At 35.0% G+C, this 17,147-nt stretch overlaps 1 pseudogene; it reads left to right on the forward strand.

Annotated features, from left to right (window-relative positions):
• Nucleotides 1–14,582: 14,582 nt before the first annotated feature.
• Nucleotides 14,583–16,919, forward strand: LOC112025429 (uncharacterized; annotated as a pseudogene).
• Nucleotides 16,920–17,147: the final 228 nt, after the last annotated feature.

Genomic DNA, 17,147 nt, shown 5'->3' on the forward strand with positions numbered 1-17,147 from the left:
CAAGCTCTAAAAGGAAAAAATAAAAAATAAATAATAAATAAAAAACAAAACAAAACAAATTGTATATAAATAATAACTCACAAATAAATAAATAACCAAAAAAAAAAAAAAAAATACAAGAGAATTTATAAATAACAAAATAAGAAAAAAAATTAGAAAAGAATAAAAACACATTACCCAATTCTAGTTCATAGTTTTCCACTTCATCCATTGCCTCTCGTAGGTTAATTGGTTCAGTTGAATCCTTAGACCTCAACCAATTTTGTGTATAAATCAAAGCTTCAACAGTATTGGGAGACAATGAGCTACGGAAAGGATCCAAGACACGACCTCCTATGCTAAATGCAAATTTTGATGCAACAGTAGAGAAGGGAATTGCCAAAACATCACGGGCAACTTGAGAAAGGATCCCATATCTTGAACAATTTGCTCTCCACCAATCAAGAATATCAAAGCCTTCCATCTCCAGATCTACACTAGCTTCTAACAAGTATCGATCCAATTCAAATTTGCATTCTACACTATCCTCATCTGCTAAGTGTTGTTTGTAAATGTTATTGTACCTCTTCATCCTCTCTTCTGCACTACCAAAGCCACTTAGCATGGAGGACATGGCAGTAACATCACTAGTACCAATCTCACTAGTCCCGCTAGCACTAGCACCACATGGGGTCCTTATTGCTCCAATATAGTGCTTGTACAATCTATTCAAATCTTCCCTAATTCTCAATCCTAACTCATCAGCCTTCTCCTTGTCATACCATTGCTTAAACCAAAACCTCACATATTTCAATTTATATCTAGGATCAACCACAATAGCCACAAACAACATTGGATTTATCCTATAAACACTTCCCTAATACTTATCATACTTCAATTTCATTCTTTGTGCCATACCCTTTAACAAAGGATCACCCCTACCATTACACAATTGATTTAACTGGTCTTGAAGACTAACAAGCTCATGGAAATACACATTAATAGTCACAAACAAGAAACCAGAAAATCTTAAAATTGCCTCATAGAACATACCAAGAAACTTTGTAAAAAGTCTTACATTTTCCCAATCTAAAAACTGAGGGGGACCGCTATATGGATCCTCAAAATAACGAAGGAAATGCCCATCATCTTCCTCCATCTTTTCAAATGCAGCCACAAACTTTAGTGCACTTTCTAACATCAAGTAAGTTGAATTCCACCTAGTAGACACATCAAGGCATAACAAACTTTTACTTTGAATATTTTCTTTTTCAACACATGCCTTAAACTTCTCAAATCTATTAGGAGAGGATTTCACATACCTCACAACATTACGAACCTTAACAATTGACTCATTAAGGTCCTTTAGTCCATCTTGCACAATTAAATTCAAAATATGGGCACAACAACGCATATGAAGGAACTCACAACCCAATAGGCTACCCACCCTATCCTTTGTTTTCCTTCTCCTAGGATATTCTATGGTCACATCATTTGTACTTGCATTATCAACAATAATTGTAAAAATATGATCAATCCCCCATTGAAGCAAACAAGACTCAACCACCCTACCAATGGTCTCACCATTATGATCAGGTACTAGGCAGAAATTCAAAATATTTTTATGATAAACCCAATCAACATCAATATAATGTGCAGTCAAACAAAGGTAATTAATGTTTTGGATTGAAGTCCAAGTATCAGTTGTTAAACACACCCTTTGACCAGCCATTAAAACCTTTTTTAAAGTCTCCTTCTCCCTAATGTAAAGTCTAAGACAATCCCTTGTAATAGTAACCCGAGAGGAAACTTCAAACCTAGGCTCTACCTCTGCCATAAAATCAATGAACCCACGATGCTTAACAAACCTAAAAGGTAGTTCATCAACGACTATCATCCTAGCTAAGGCCATCCTTAGTCTTTCTACACTGAACTTCCTCAACGCCAGCTCATTACCACCCTCTCCCTTCCTTTTTTTACTTTGGTAACTCAAAGTGGTTTGGCCTTTATCACGCCTATAGGGGTACTTCTTACAACCAGATTTTATATGGAACCACATGGCAGAGGTTCCATTTCTCTCTGGGTGATAATTATAATTCCTTTTACAATAGTTGCACCGTGACTTAGGGTAAAGGGGGTCACATCCCTCTATTTTAGAGAAATGGTCCCATATCTTGGAGGGCTCTTTACCACCATTAATAGTAGCTTGTTAAGTTTCTGTTTGTGCTTGAGGGGTTGCAGCACCTGATGGTGGAATGGGAGATTATGTATTTGGTTGATTAGCCTTAGCACATGAACCAGGAGTAGGCTCAGTAGAGGGGGTGGAACTATATAATTAGGGGTTAGGGTTACCAAAGACAGAACTATATAATGGTAGAGCCACGGTGGAGAACGGAGATGAGAAGGAGACTGACTAAGAGGAAAGTCTTTCTTTGTGAGAGAGAGACTGAGATTCAAAGACGAGTCTTGATGAGAGTGGGAGACTGAGAAGTGAGAGCTTGTGTTCTTAAAGAGTAGAAGGTTAGCTCATAGGTGGGACTGGGAGCCTAAGAATGAGAATTTAAGAGGGAAAAACTACTGTTTACTCGGCGGGATTAGGGTATGGAAAGAAAATTATGTGGCTGAGGGCAAAAGATTAGAGAAAAATGGTTAGGTGGGAGCCTGAGAATCTGAAATTGAGAGGGAAACTTTACTATTTGTTCGGCGGGATTAGGGTTTGGAAGAAAAATTATGGACTGAGAGCAAAAGAGGAGAAAAATGGTTGGGTGGGAGAATGACATTCTGATTTCTGAGATTAAGAGACTTTGTTCGGCAGGCTTAAGGGTTGGAACTTTGAAGAAAATAAATGTGACTGAGCTGAGTGATTAATGAGTAAATTGAGTCTGAGAGCAAAAGTCTAAAAAAGAGAGAGAAGAGACAAGTTAGAGTCTAACTCAATCAGGACTAAGGGTACGTGTGTGGCTGAAATTAAACCAAAAAAAAAAATATTACACAGTGACTTAAACACTTTACCCAATATGGCATCATAAATTTTTTTTTTCTTTTTTAAATGCAAGTCAGCTTAGTGCCTTAAGAGTCTTAGACAAGAGTTAAGACCTGAGAGTTTTTTTTTTTTTTTTAAATGCAAGATAGCTTAGAGTCTTAGACAAGACTGGAGAGAGTGAGTGAGACTATTCAGTCTTGGGGACTGACACACGCTAAAATGTTTTAATTTTTGAAAGGCAGAATAACGTTATATTTTTTTGACTTCTCACGCGGGTGAGATTGTGAGAAACTGAGCTTAGATCCTTAGAGCATCCGCATCCGGTTTCTATATCCCATCCTATTTTACCATCTTAAAAAGCAACTTTATCAATTTACAATATAATTTTCCAATTCTCCAACATCCCAAATTTTATTTCTCAATTCTACTCATTAAAATAATATTTCTACCGCAATAAAATATTAATATCTCACAATTATCACTGTACAATACAACACATTATTTATTTATTTTTATTCTTTTTTCTCTTCTTTCTGTTCAAGAACCACCATCATCGCCACCACGCTGCACACCACCACCACCACCGGCAACCAATAATCTACCATCAACACTCAAAAAAAAAATCCAGAGAAAAGACCAGAACACTGCCCTCCGTCCATCAAAACCACCACCACCACCCTCTCCGTCCATCAAAACCACCACCACCACCCTCTCCGCCCATCAACACACACAAAAAAAAAAAAAAAAAATCCAGAGAAAAGACCAGAACACTGCCCTCCGTCCATCAAAACCACCACCACCACCCTCTCTGTCCATCAAAACCACCACCACCCTCTCCCGCCATCAACACACAAAAAAAAAAAAAAAAATCCAGAGAAAAGACCAGAACACTGCCCTCCGTCCATCAAAACCACCACCACCACCTCCCTCTCCGCCCATCAACACCACAAAAAAAAAAAAAAAAAAAACACAGCAACCCACGGTCAAAAACCAAACCCACCACCGCCGAAGCTCGAAGGAAGCGGATTCGCCGATCTACGCCGATCAACGCCGATCCTTGAAGGAAGCTCGAGACCCACCACTATCTAGATTTGGTACAACGCCGATCAACGCCGATCCTCTCCGATCATGGTACAACGCCGATCCAACGCCGATCGTGGTAGACGATCCTCTCCGATCGTGGTAGACGATCCAGCGCCGATCCTCTCGATCATGGTAGACGATCCAACGCTGATCTAGAGAGTTGCCGGAGAGTGAAGACGTTGAGAAGAATCATAGAGCAAGAAGAAGAGAGAGCAGAAATAAAGAGAGAAGGAAGAGAGAAATGAGAGAGGAGAGAGAATTTCCCGGTTAAAATGAAGAGAGGAGAGAGAAATGAGTGCATTAAAATATATATATTTTTTTATAACATTGAGCTACAGTACCATCTGACATTTGAGATGGTACTGTAGCAAAATCTCAAAAAAAAATTGGCATATAACATATGCCCTCTCAGTTGCTGAGCAGTTTTGGGGCTTAAATGCCAAATATTCTTAAGATTTGGCATTTACAAGCCCCACTGCTGATGCTCTTAGAGAGTAGTGTCACACACTTTCAAAAAAAAAAAAAAAAAAGAAAAAGGAAAAAGCAAAAAGAGAGAGAGAGTAGTGTCACACGGTGTGCTCAGCACGCCATAATTTTTTGAACAGAAAAATTGAGAGCAGTCGAGGTAGAGCAGTAAGGACGAAGCAGTAGCACGCCATATATGAAATAAAAAAAAAAAACCAAAATTATATATATATATATATATATTAAATATCCTCGGTGCGGTTTGGTTCTCGGCGGTGTGCATATCCTGGCGCCGATGGCCGCACCGATCCAACGTCGGCACTGAAGAGATGCCGCCGACCACAGTACCGGAAACCTTCGGCCCACCTGAAAGGGGTGAATCAGTGCAGTCGGATCGGTTTTAGTCGGCGCTGGTGGATCAACGAACAGGCCCATGCGCATGCACACTGGGTCAGCGGATTAACATGTTTTATTTGTTCTTCACATGTTTAGCCTCTACGTAATTTGTTCTTCACATGTTTGAGTCCTGGGTCAGCGGATTAACATGTTTTATTTGTTCTTTTATTAGATGAATGATTAGGGTTTATATTTTGTTGAATATCGTGAACATGTATATGATACTGAAAAGAAAAATAATGAAGGTCTGGAGCTCATACCAAAAACGACCCCAGTTATCTTGAAACTCAACATCACTGACATCATGAAATGAAGATGGCATCACATTGAAACCCTTATTTGCATCATAAAGGGGATTGTACTCCATCGATGAATTAGCCAGCCGTCATTAATTTGACACTACATGTTTCAATCTTTCTTAACAAAGCAATGGCTAAAACTAAGATATTTAGATGATGATGAGCTAATGAGGCACAAAAGTTGCATTACAATCGTTTAAAAGGCAAGGGTGAGCTAATGAGGAGGCAAAAAAGTTGCAATACCATCATTTAAAAGGCAAGGATAACACAAGGGCAAAACCTTCTTACATTAGGCTAAGTACTAGCATAAATTACTCAATTAAAATCTTTATAAAAGTTTCACTGGTAATAAAACCTATTATTATCTAGGCCGTAGAATTACAGAACAGTGTCAAGGATGTGAACTAGTTATTAGGTGTATTGTACTAATGTTTTGACATTGCTATCTGTTGTTAGCCTCTGCTTGGGGCTTGAGGCATGGGCGGCTCCACATTAAGCTCAGGGGGTTCAAATGAACCCCCTGAACTAGCCCCAAAAATATATATTGTAATGTAATTTTTTTTTTTGACTCCTCAAATAAAATAAAAATTTGAACACTCTAACTCTAAAATTTTGTTAAATACAATTGAAATAAGTTTGAATATGATGCTCTTAACAATATCTTGCCTTTTTAAACACACAAAAAAGTCCAATAACAAACTAATTTGATCTAAATTTTTTTTTTTTTAAAGTCCAACAACAAAAGTATAAATTTGTTAATCTTAATTCTTAAACCTTATAAAAAGCTCATTTAGATCTTAAAAAATTGAAATCAATCAATTAAATGAAAGATCAGTGGATGAATAATTGTTTGGTTATGTACATTGAAAAAGAATGTAACTGATAGAATTGATAATAAAGATATCATGTTACGATTTCAATATATGAAATCTCAAAGAAGGTAATCGAAAAACTTCTTGCATTTGGGTTTTTTTTTTTTTTTTTTTTTTTTTTCAATGCCAATATATTCAACTTCATTTTTGTTTTAGATTTTATATAATTTATGTTTCTCATTGCACCCCCTAGAAAATAATCCTAGAGCCGCCACTGGCTTGAGGTTGTATTTTTAAGCCTTTTGACTTGAGTGGATTCTGTATTTGTTGCTGGTTTACAGCTTGTGTTTCAATAAAATTTGCTTGATACTAGATCCAACGTGAAAGGGAAAAGAAAAGAAGAAGAAGAAGAAGCCACCTTGTGTGAAAGGAAAAAGAAAAAAAAAAGAACATGAAGAAACTAAACTCATCGAACCCAGTGAAGAAAAAAAAAGGGTCAAAAGTTGCGACTGACTCTAACCATGGGACTCGGTATGTAGTTTTAATTATGAAAATGCCATTGAAAACAAAGTTATGAAAACTGAAAACACATAAAATGTGTTTTCAGTTTCTATAACTTATCACTCAAAAATCAAAGAATTGAGTGATGGAAACAATCATCCAAAACCAAGCCAAACAATCATCCATCTGTGGGACCCACTTGTTTTGGATGATGGATCATGAAAACTGAGTGATATCACTTAGTTTTCATGCTATCCAAACAAGCTCAATGTCTTTAATTTGAAGAAAAAGGAAGGAGGATGTAGAGCTAAAATAAATGTCTATAATCTGAAGAAGAATGAGAGATAGAAAGTGATATATAAACTGCAAAGTGTACGTGAGTTTGTAGGTCTTAAAGTGTAGGAGTTTTAATTTACATATTTATCCCCGTTAGTTGAAATCTTGTAAGTGGATATGATGAGGGCATTTTAGGCATAAAAAATGAAGAATTCAAACAGGAGAAGCCCCTTAAATAGTAGTATTGATGAAATAGAGCAGGTATTTAATATGTTAGCAAAGGAAATGTAAAAGCCACGTTGCAGTAATAGGAAATTTCGGTTACTTATAAAAAAATAAGTTGTCTAGTTTTGAAATGTGGTGGGCGTGAGAAATGAGATGAGCATGAACCCATTATCCATATATGATAATATATATCTCCTCCGCATCTAAATGTTGGAAGCGGTTTTGTCTGGTTTCAAGTTTTTCAAGTGAAAAGCTGCCAAACATTAAGTGCTTTTTGCCTTCTTTTTTTGTTTTTTTTTTTTTTTTTTTTTGTTTTGTCATTTGGAGCGGGGGGCATGCAGTTTCTTGTCTTGTTCTTCATGTTCAGGGTCGTCCGTTACTCTCTCTCACTTGGTAGAGATATGGAAAGGAGTCAATCACAAAACCAAAGGATGTGGGAGGAGCAAGACGGCAATAGTGGGAAAGGGGAAAAGTGAAATACGCGAGCAAAGTGTTGAATGGTGAGATGAATGAGGATGGTTGTCAATATGCCATATATGAAAACAGGCATGCAACATTACATATTATTATGGAATTACCATGGATATCATGCCTACTTTCTAACCGTATTTATTATTTTCACACAATTTTACATTTTGTTTTCCAATATATATATGGGTATGTGTGTTTGTGTGTTTTCATTTGGGGAATCTCCAACAATTCTATTCCATTAACGCACAGCCATCACCACCACCTACTGAGCTTATTTATGCTTCAAAAGTACAGAGAGATAGAGAGATAATCACCTGAAACTTTCAACATCTTGTTCCTCATCTTTCTCATCTCTCAAGAAACAAGTGGAAACCAAACCATCATGCCACACTCTCCTTGGGACTTGCCATTGCTTTCTGATTTCAATCACTACTCCAACCTTCACTGCTTTCTTCAATCCGTAACTCCCATTGTTTCTACTAAACTGCTTCCCAAGGTATTCTTTAATTTCCATTCTCAATTCTTTCCTTATTAGCAAAACAGTATGTTTTCTCTTCTTGATCGGTTGAATTCTACTTAATTTCTCTCTTTGCTAATCTAGACCGATATTCATGTCAGCTATTTGTTTGTGCGTAACTTTGATGATCTTTTACCAATTTCAAACTAGGATCTAAATGTAAGATAGTCAATGAGAGGGCATATCTAGGCTTTTATTCGAAATTTGATATACCAGAATGTTCTATTTTTTTGAGCGTTTACTTTTGATCCTTATTTTCACATATGCACATAGCACACTAATAAGAAAAAGTTTCATCATTTACTCTTAAACATTAATTTTTCATGTTTAGACATCATTGATAGGTAATAACTTTAATGGAGATGGAAATGTAAGTTTTAATTAGTTCAACTGGTGAAGTTTCTTGTCATCGAATAAAAAATCTGAAATTCAAATCCGACCTATACACTAAAACTTATTGGTGTTTTGTAAAGGAGCACAATGTCACCAAATTCCAAAGTTGTGTTTGGATACTTGAATTTGAATTTTAATGTGATGGATTTGAAATTCCTTAATTCAAAGTCCATAAATATTTAAGTATATCATATGAATTTCTACAATTCTATGAGTTTAATTAGAAATTAATTATTTCAAATTCAAAGATTTTAAGATTTAAAATTCTTGGCTATCCAAATAGGGCATTTGGATTTTATTCACCCAAATCCAAAACTATGTGCCCAAATCCTGTTATCCAAACACACCAATATCTAATAATTACTCAATTGTTAAAATCCCACCAAAAAAAGCCATTATCCTCTCCATGTTCCCGAACTGAAGACTAGCTGAGAATGGATCACATGAATTGCTAGCCATTTCATGGCATCATTTATAGCAACCCCCCGTATACTATTTTCCATAATACCATTTATGTGTAACCCTGGTAATGCTCGGCTTATTCATACACCATTTACCATTTACCATACTCCTGACGGGAAAAAAATTTATAGGACCAATTGCTTCACTTTTTACCATTATCTATAAAAGAAGTAGCGACGAAAAACAAATATAAATGTTTTCTAAAACCATAATTAGCACTATCACGCTTAAATATCAGGCTATAGCAAAAATAACTTTTGGAAAAAAGTAACTTTTCAAATGAATAAAAGCTGTCTTCGTTTAATTATTTGGAGGGTTACCCTTCTTTCTCATTTTCTTTTATTCCTCACATCTTATTTATATATGCAGGCTCGTACACTAAATGGGTCTGGGCAATCAAGTGAGAGTAGTAGTGGGAACGATATGGTGGGGTGTTTCTCCTTGAGTGACGTTCGGGAGTTTTATGTTGAGAAGAGTTTCTATGGGGCTTCTGTACCAATACTGTTGAACAATGGTGAAAGTGTTGTACAATACTATGCACCTTCCCTGTCAGCTATCCAGATATATACTAGATAACCTTGTGAATCTATCTCAGTGAGTGTGAGCAATAATAATTCATCAACTAGGACTTCACAACATACCACACTGCTAGTTGATCATCACGAGGGACCATCCAGAATAATGGAAGGCCTTGGTCATCTCTACTTTCAGTTCAACAAGACATTAGGTCCTTATGATAGACTTCCGCTGACTACAAAGGCAAATTATTATTATATCTAAATATTCCTCTTTTCTCATTACTCAATACCACAATATAAATATCGTACTTTTGCCACTAGCTAATATTTGATTATATGTGATGGGATATTTGCTGATCAGATAAATGAATTAGCTGAGGCTCATCCTGGCTTGACGACATTCAACAACATGGATCTCTCCCCTTATAGTTGGATAGCCGTTGCTTGGTATGTACAATTCATCATTCCTAGCTTTTTTCTTCTTTAAGTTAAAATTGCTATAAGGAAATATCTTTTTTCCTGTTAACATGATTTATCTTTGGGAGTTGCTTAGATTAGAAAGATGTAGGGGCCTACCATGCATAAACTCATTATGTGATTTAGCATTTGAGGAATTAGTTGCAATTATATTACATTATTTACATGTTATTGAAAATAGAGCAAATATAAAGTTTTGCTCCAATTTGGTTCATTTTGGTCCATAGTCCATTTCAATTGGATTCGGTCCACTTTGGTATATTTCGGTCGAATTCGGTCTACTTAGGTCTATTCAGTCTATTAAGGTCCACTTCGGTTGACATCAATTCATTCGGTCCATTTCAGTCCATTCGCTTCATTTTGGTTCAATTCAAATGACTTTGGTCCAATTACGTCCACTTGGGTCTATTTGGTCTACCTCCTTCCCTTTCGGTCTACTTTGGTCCTTCAAAATAAGAAATTAAAAAAAAAAACTAAAAATCTTTTCTTTTTTTTAAGGAAATAATAATATTTATTAGAACACACAAACATGAAAATAGTATATAGAATTTTTAAACAAGCTTATAATATATTATATAACCAATGTACTAATACAAAATCTCAACCAACCAAAAACGTTGAATGGTCTTGTTAGTGATCAATTTCTTGGTCCAGCAATGCGAAAGCTCATGGGCCACCATTTGGGCTTTCTTAGCATCACCATTAATCACTGTGGGCCTCAAGAGACACCATCCTTGGTTCTTCTCCTATTCGTACAGCCCATGCGACCTCTTTCCTTGTCTTGCTGGCCCATCGCTTCCGGCACTACCCCATAGACTCTTGTCAAATTAATTGGGTTTAGAAAGCATGTTGGTGTTATATTATTGAGTGGGATAGGAGGACCATTAATTAGACATTGCTAGTGTCATTTTCTAGAGTTCTAATAATTTTTGGGACGATGTGATCTTTTGGTTTCTCGTAAATTAATTGTCTTTAGAGTTTTTTCACTTGTATGTAATTACATTTTTTATCCAAAAAAAAAAAAATTACACCATTGAATTTACTAGAAAGTACAAAGTCATATATACATACTAGATTAAGTGTGCAAATTAAAAATGATAACTTCGTTTTTCTCAACCAAAAAAAAAAAAAAATTGATAAATATTCATAACTTGGTTATAATTGGGGGGTAATTGAATAAGAGAGCTGGGGTTCAATCCCCACCTATACCAAAAATTGATTTATGTCTTGGTCTGATGATAAAAAGCTATTACCAGGAGCGGGCACCATAAGTTGAAACTCTCTAAAAATAATAATAATAATAATAACAATTTGGGGTATTTACAATTATAATCCTTGTAGTTACGTTAGTGTTAATTTGATCCTTGGTCCTGCACATTAAGTTTGTAACAAATTAGACCTTTGGTTGGAATTTTTAATTAAAATAAACCTATTTAAGTACGCAATATATACTTGATAATATTGAATTTTCTAAATGAGATAAATTCAAATTACAAAACTAGTTTAATTTTGCCAAAATTTTACCTCTTCTTAGACGGTTGAATTCTCATGTTATCAACATTCTTGAAATTAGTGATCTAAGATGCATTAACTCTCTCTTCTACAATCTAGAAGACCTCATATGCTCTTTTTATTAGCAAAAATAAAATAATGTCCAATATGGCAGGCCAGAGCTGGGCTGGTTCAGTGTAAATAGCATGATGTTGACTCGAAGTTAGGCCTGGTCCAAATCTGATGCAACCCTGCCCATTGCAAACACTACTTGTGCCCAATCCGATGTTTCTCTACTTTTGATGATTTTTTTTTTTTTTTTTTCAAATGAAGATGCTTATCTATTACGTTCAACACAAAATTCAAACTAATAAAGCAACCTAAGCATCAAGATTTTTTTTTTCCCCAAAACACTATATAGCATTCAAATTAAACATTTCTCAAAGTCACAAATCCTTTTGAAAACATGGAATTTTAACTAAACTAAGAAAGAATCCTTATCAAATTTATTGGCCTTTAATGGTGTGGATTAAAATTATTCAAACCATTTTCCAAATTAATTAATCCAAATAAGAAAGAATCCTTATCAAATTTACTGGACTTTAATGGTGTAAATTAAAAGTTAGTGCAAAAACTAGAAAGAATTGTTATCAAATTTATTGGCCTTTAATGGTGTAAATTAAAATTATTTAAACCATTTTCCAAATTAAGTAAAACTAGAAAGAATCCTTATCAAATTTATTGGCCTTTAATGGTGTAAATTAAAACTATTTAAACCATTTTCCAAATTAATTAAAATAACCGAAGGATTTATTTCCAAGGATAAAGGATATTTGTATACTCATATAGTCATATGAGTGTAATAAGTTTTAACTTTATTCCTAAATGAGATGTGACCTCCCATATAAATATGAACACAAATCCTCTGTACCACTTTTTGTGTATCACTCTATATTCCACCAACACTACTTACTATGTGTATAATTGCTTTCCATTTTAAACTTTAGTTATTCTATAAAGAAAGCAAAATTAAAACATGGCAAGTAGTGGTTGGTAGAACATAAAGTAGTATACAAAAAGTGTTGTAGAATATTTGGACTCTATAAATATTGCCTATGGGGGGATCCCATTCTATAGAGCAAAGCAAAGTCGCTAGAAATTAAGGTTGTCTTGTATCCACATAAACGTCGTAGATATGGATCTTGCATCTTCCAAGATAGTTTCCATGGTCATTATCCTATTGGCCATTTCATCTTGTAAGTTCCTTTCCCTCTACTAATTACAAAGGTAGAATTTTTTATACAACATGGAAGTGGCTAATGAAAACTATGAAATAATTTTGAATGCAGGTCTATCATTGACAATGGTACAAGTTTCATGTGAAGTCTCAACTGGTTCCTTTTGTATTGGTGGCAAATGCGATCGTGAGGAAGCCTTGGGTGTCTCCGCACCCCCCTCGGTTCATTGTACTAGGGATGATCAATGTCGGCAGTTCAAATGTTCTTCGCAATGTAAAATATGCAAAGGGATTTGCGTTAGTAATAGTTGTCAATTTATATGTTAAAAACCACCACGACCAAATGTTTAGGGCAATGCGTTGATGGTCAATGTATTTGGTACGTGCCAATGCTGAATATTCTCACTTCATTGTAAAGTGATACTAAATAATCTTACTTGACTATGTAATCAAGTATGAACAAAATAATTTTAAATAAAAAATGAGTTATCAATAAATTATGCGTTTTATTTTTTAAAGGACGTATATAATTTAATATTCTTTTTACGTTTCTTTTAATATATATATATATATATAAGTATTCTTTTTACATTTCTATGTTTACTACTTGTTTAATTGTACTTCCAAAAGGAATCCTTCTAGTCCCAAGTTTGCATATTTTCCACAAAACTTCGGTGAGTTAGGGAAGCCAATTCCATTTAATTGGATCATACGTGTACGGAAATCAAAATTGGCTTTGATTAGTGGTTTAATTGCTTGTTTCCTAATTCAAGTTTAATGCACTAATATTTGATATGCTAACTAAAATGGCTATAAAAAAAAAAATTCAAAGCGTGTGTTAAAATAGATAAAATAACTTTTTGACGTGTCAAATGCTAAATTGTTTTAGAAGAGTTGATGCTCATGATATACATTTTTTTTTTGGTTAGAGATAAGGAAATTTTTCAGCCCATCAAAGGGTAGCTTTTTGTAATATCTTTGGGCCTATTTCTCAAGGTCTGGTCAAAGATGGGAAGGGCCCAAGCCTTCTCTTTTGTAAGCCTTCCATGATCTTTTTTGTTCAGCAAATCAAATTTATTATCGGGTTGGGCTTGTCCATTAAAGTGAGTATTGGTTTTAATTGTGGATTGAGCCCAAAGGAGTTGGGGGATTGAGCTTTGGAACTGGGCCTAAGCCTTAAGGTGAGCTTGATGGATTGGGTTGGACTTAGACTGGTTTAGGCTTCCTAAATGGGTCGATTTCAAGTTTTAACCAACTGAAATCTATTTCTTGTCTTCTAGAAATCTCTCAAATCTCCCTCTCTTTCTTTCTCCTTTGTTCGATCCTAGCCACCATCAACCCCACCAGCAATGGTGGCTCTCTCTCTCTCTCTCTCTCTCTCTCTCTCTCTCTCTCTCTCTGATGAAGCCAATTCTGGTATGGAGGTTGATTAGCGCATGCAGTTAATGAGTTTGGCTGTTCTCTTTCGCAGCTATATCTATTTATTCTTTGTTTTCTGTAGTGACATTGTAAAATTTATAAAATTTAAACAAAAAAAAAAATGAAAGGTGTCTTTATTGTTTGATCTTGGTTGCACAAGTGGAAGAGTTTGTTCTTTGCATTTGAGAGAAATCGTGTAACATTTTTTTATTCTCAAGGGTAAATCAAATGTGACTTTCATAGGAAGTCCACCTATCACTTGTAATATCTCTTCCATTCTACGCAGTTAATTGCCATTGACTTCCATGTTAGAGTTAACTACTTCATTGAGAGCTTCTTAAAAAAAAAAAAAAAGAACTTCAGAATTTGTTATCAAATTACACATGTAGGCTCATCTCCATAACTTTCTCTTTGGTACTTACTTGTTCCTTATCTTGCACTTGTTGTGCCTTGAAGTTTGAAGCATCACCTTTATTTATACGATTATTTGTAGGGTTGATCAAGACTTCTATTTGGTGGTCAATTATCTTATACAATGTTTTTTCTTAGCTTATTCCACTTAAGTGTAACTTTACTGTAGTGACTAGTTATTTGTGCTGTTGCAGTTCTGGCATGATCAACTTGAAAGATTTATCCTTGGTCAGTGGAAAAGCTGCTTGGATGGCATACTTGGTAATGGTTTTTTATTGTCTGCATCATATCATCTTTATCTGTTTGAATTTAGAAGTCTTCCTTTTGATGCTTTCAGCATTTTCTTTTGGACAAATTGTTAATTATAATGGTCCTTTTTCTCTATTGGATGATAAAGAAAGACTCAAAATCATATCTTGCAGGACATATACTATTTGGATGCTGATGGTGCTCTCTTTGATGCTGCTTTACTATCAGCTGTTGCTGCCTTTACTATCATTGTAAGATTTACATTCTTTCTGTCATTTGATATTGTCTGTGACCTATTTAGATTCTAGCAACAGGCCTAACAGAAGCCTTGAAAAATCATCATACCTGCACACAACTCAACACACCCCAAAAATTTGAATCTCGATTATACTGTTTCCTTACCTTTCCTGATGTTTTGATGGTGAAGAGAGGCATGACTCTGGTTCTTACCTATGTATGTAGCATTGGTCATACTTGGTTATGTATATGAAATTACGTCTTCTTTTCCCTGTTCAAATATATGTTGCAAGTTTTACAATGTTTCTGTTGGTTGTGTTTTACTTTTTGGTTTACTTGGAGAAACTGGGTAAATGCGCACCAATTTTTTATTTATCTTATCGTACAAACACTGTAGAAAGCTTCTTGATTGTATGGCGCAAGGCCAACCATGTATTGGACCTCCACCAATTTAGTGGTTGAAATTTTTATATAGTTTTAGACAATTTTAATTTGAGAATTTTCTGTCACATGATCTCCCAAAAATATTTTCATTGTCCAAGCCAATAAGCTCCAGCTCAAATAGTATCTACTATCATTATAAGAACAAATTTTTACCTGTCAAAACCTAGTGGTTGGAAGCTTGGGATGAGCTGTAAATCCAAACATCTAGGGCTTGATTCTCACTAGGAGTTCCACTGAATTACTCCTCAGGATGGGTGGCCCTGCCTTGGTGAGGTTCCACGTCATTAAGAAAAAGACATCATTATAAGAACAACATGGAGGGTAAGGCTGTGGGTTCAAATTCAAAACCTACTGGGTATGCATGTAAATTACTAATCAAAAGGAAAAAAAAGGTGAGGTTGTGGGTTCAGAACTCACTAGATTTATGAATAACTTCCCCCCACCCCCCCCAAAAAAAAAATCATAGTCTAATTGGTTTGATAGAATTAGATGGTCTAAAATTGATTTGTTTTATTGATATCATAAACTATGGGCAGGATCAGACTTATTTATTTATATTTTTTGTAATCCTAGTTAGTGATAGATTGAGTGTTTGTTAAAGATTTGTTTCTCAGTTTCAAGTTTTTATAACTAAATAAAATTTTTCAATTCATATGTTTGCATACATATGAATGCAGATTTAACTCAAAATCTTTAACTATACCTGCAGTATCTTATTTGTTATAAAATTATCCATGCCTTGCAGTACAAATACCTGCAGTTTCCCTAAATAATGATGGTAAAATAGTAGTTGTGTCTGAGGAAAATGGAGGAAAGCTGGAAAAGGATGCTGTTAATAAAGAGAGGATGAAACTGATGCTGAAAAGCATTCCTTTCTCACTAACATGCGTACTTCACAAGAATTATATCTTGGCAGACCCCACTGCAGAGGAAGAGTCCATCATGGAAACTATTGTTACTGTGGTTTTGGATTCTTCAAGTCAACTTGTTTCTCTTTACAAGCCAGGTGGACCAGTTCTTGCCTATACATCTGCTATTCAGGTTAGATTTCATCCTAAAAAACATTTAAAGGATCCATCAAAAGTGCCAATATGTTGATCAATTTTAGTATGTTCCAAACTTTGGTCCTACAATATACTCAGTTAAACCATAACAATTATAGCAGAATGCTTTTTGATTGTGGGGTATATGATCATAATATATCTGAAACTAAGATTGTAAAAAGTGGTTGACATTGATTCCATCCTTTTGTGGAATCAAATTGGAACCCAGGACTCAATACGTTGTTCGAAGTTTTGAATTATTAGACCTTTGTGTAGAAAAGGAATTAAAATTTATATTAGCCAATGCCCTTTCAACAATGACCTGTGCAAATACAAAGAAAGTTATTAGCTGAATGGTGATGATGAAGAGTTGCTCTTGTTTCAGCATTGTGTTGCATTGACAAGGCAAAGAATGAAGGAACTACAAAAGATTTTAGATGAAGCCAATTCTGGTATGGAGGTTGATTAGTGCAGTTAATGAGTTTGGCTGTTCTCTTTCGCAGCTATATCTATTTATTCTTTGTTTTTTGTAGTGACATTGTTAAATTTATAAAAAAAAAAAAAAAAAAAAAAAAATCCCCCCCCCCCCCCCCTTTCACTACCAAAAAAAAAGAGAAAAGACTCAGTGGAGACCATTTTATACTGGTTTATCCAATTTATGCACAATTGTTCTAAGGAGCATATATCAGTAGATATTTGCCAATGACCTGTGCAAATACAAAGAAAGTTATTAGCTGAATGCTGATGACGAAGAGTTGC

Source organism: Quercus suber, unplaced genomic scaffold (assembly GCF_002906115.3).
Source record: "Quercus suber isolate HL8 unplaced genomic scaffold, Cork oak 2.0 scaffold_398, whole genome shotgun sequence".
Lineage (NCBI taxonomy): Eukaryota > Viridiplantae > Streptophyta > Magnoliopsida > Fagales > Fagaceae > Quercus > Quercus suber.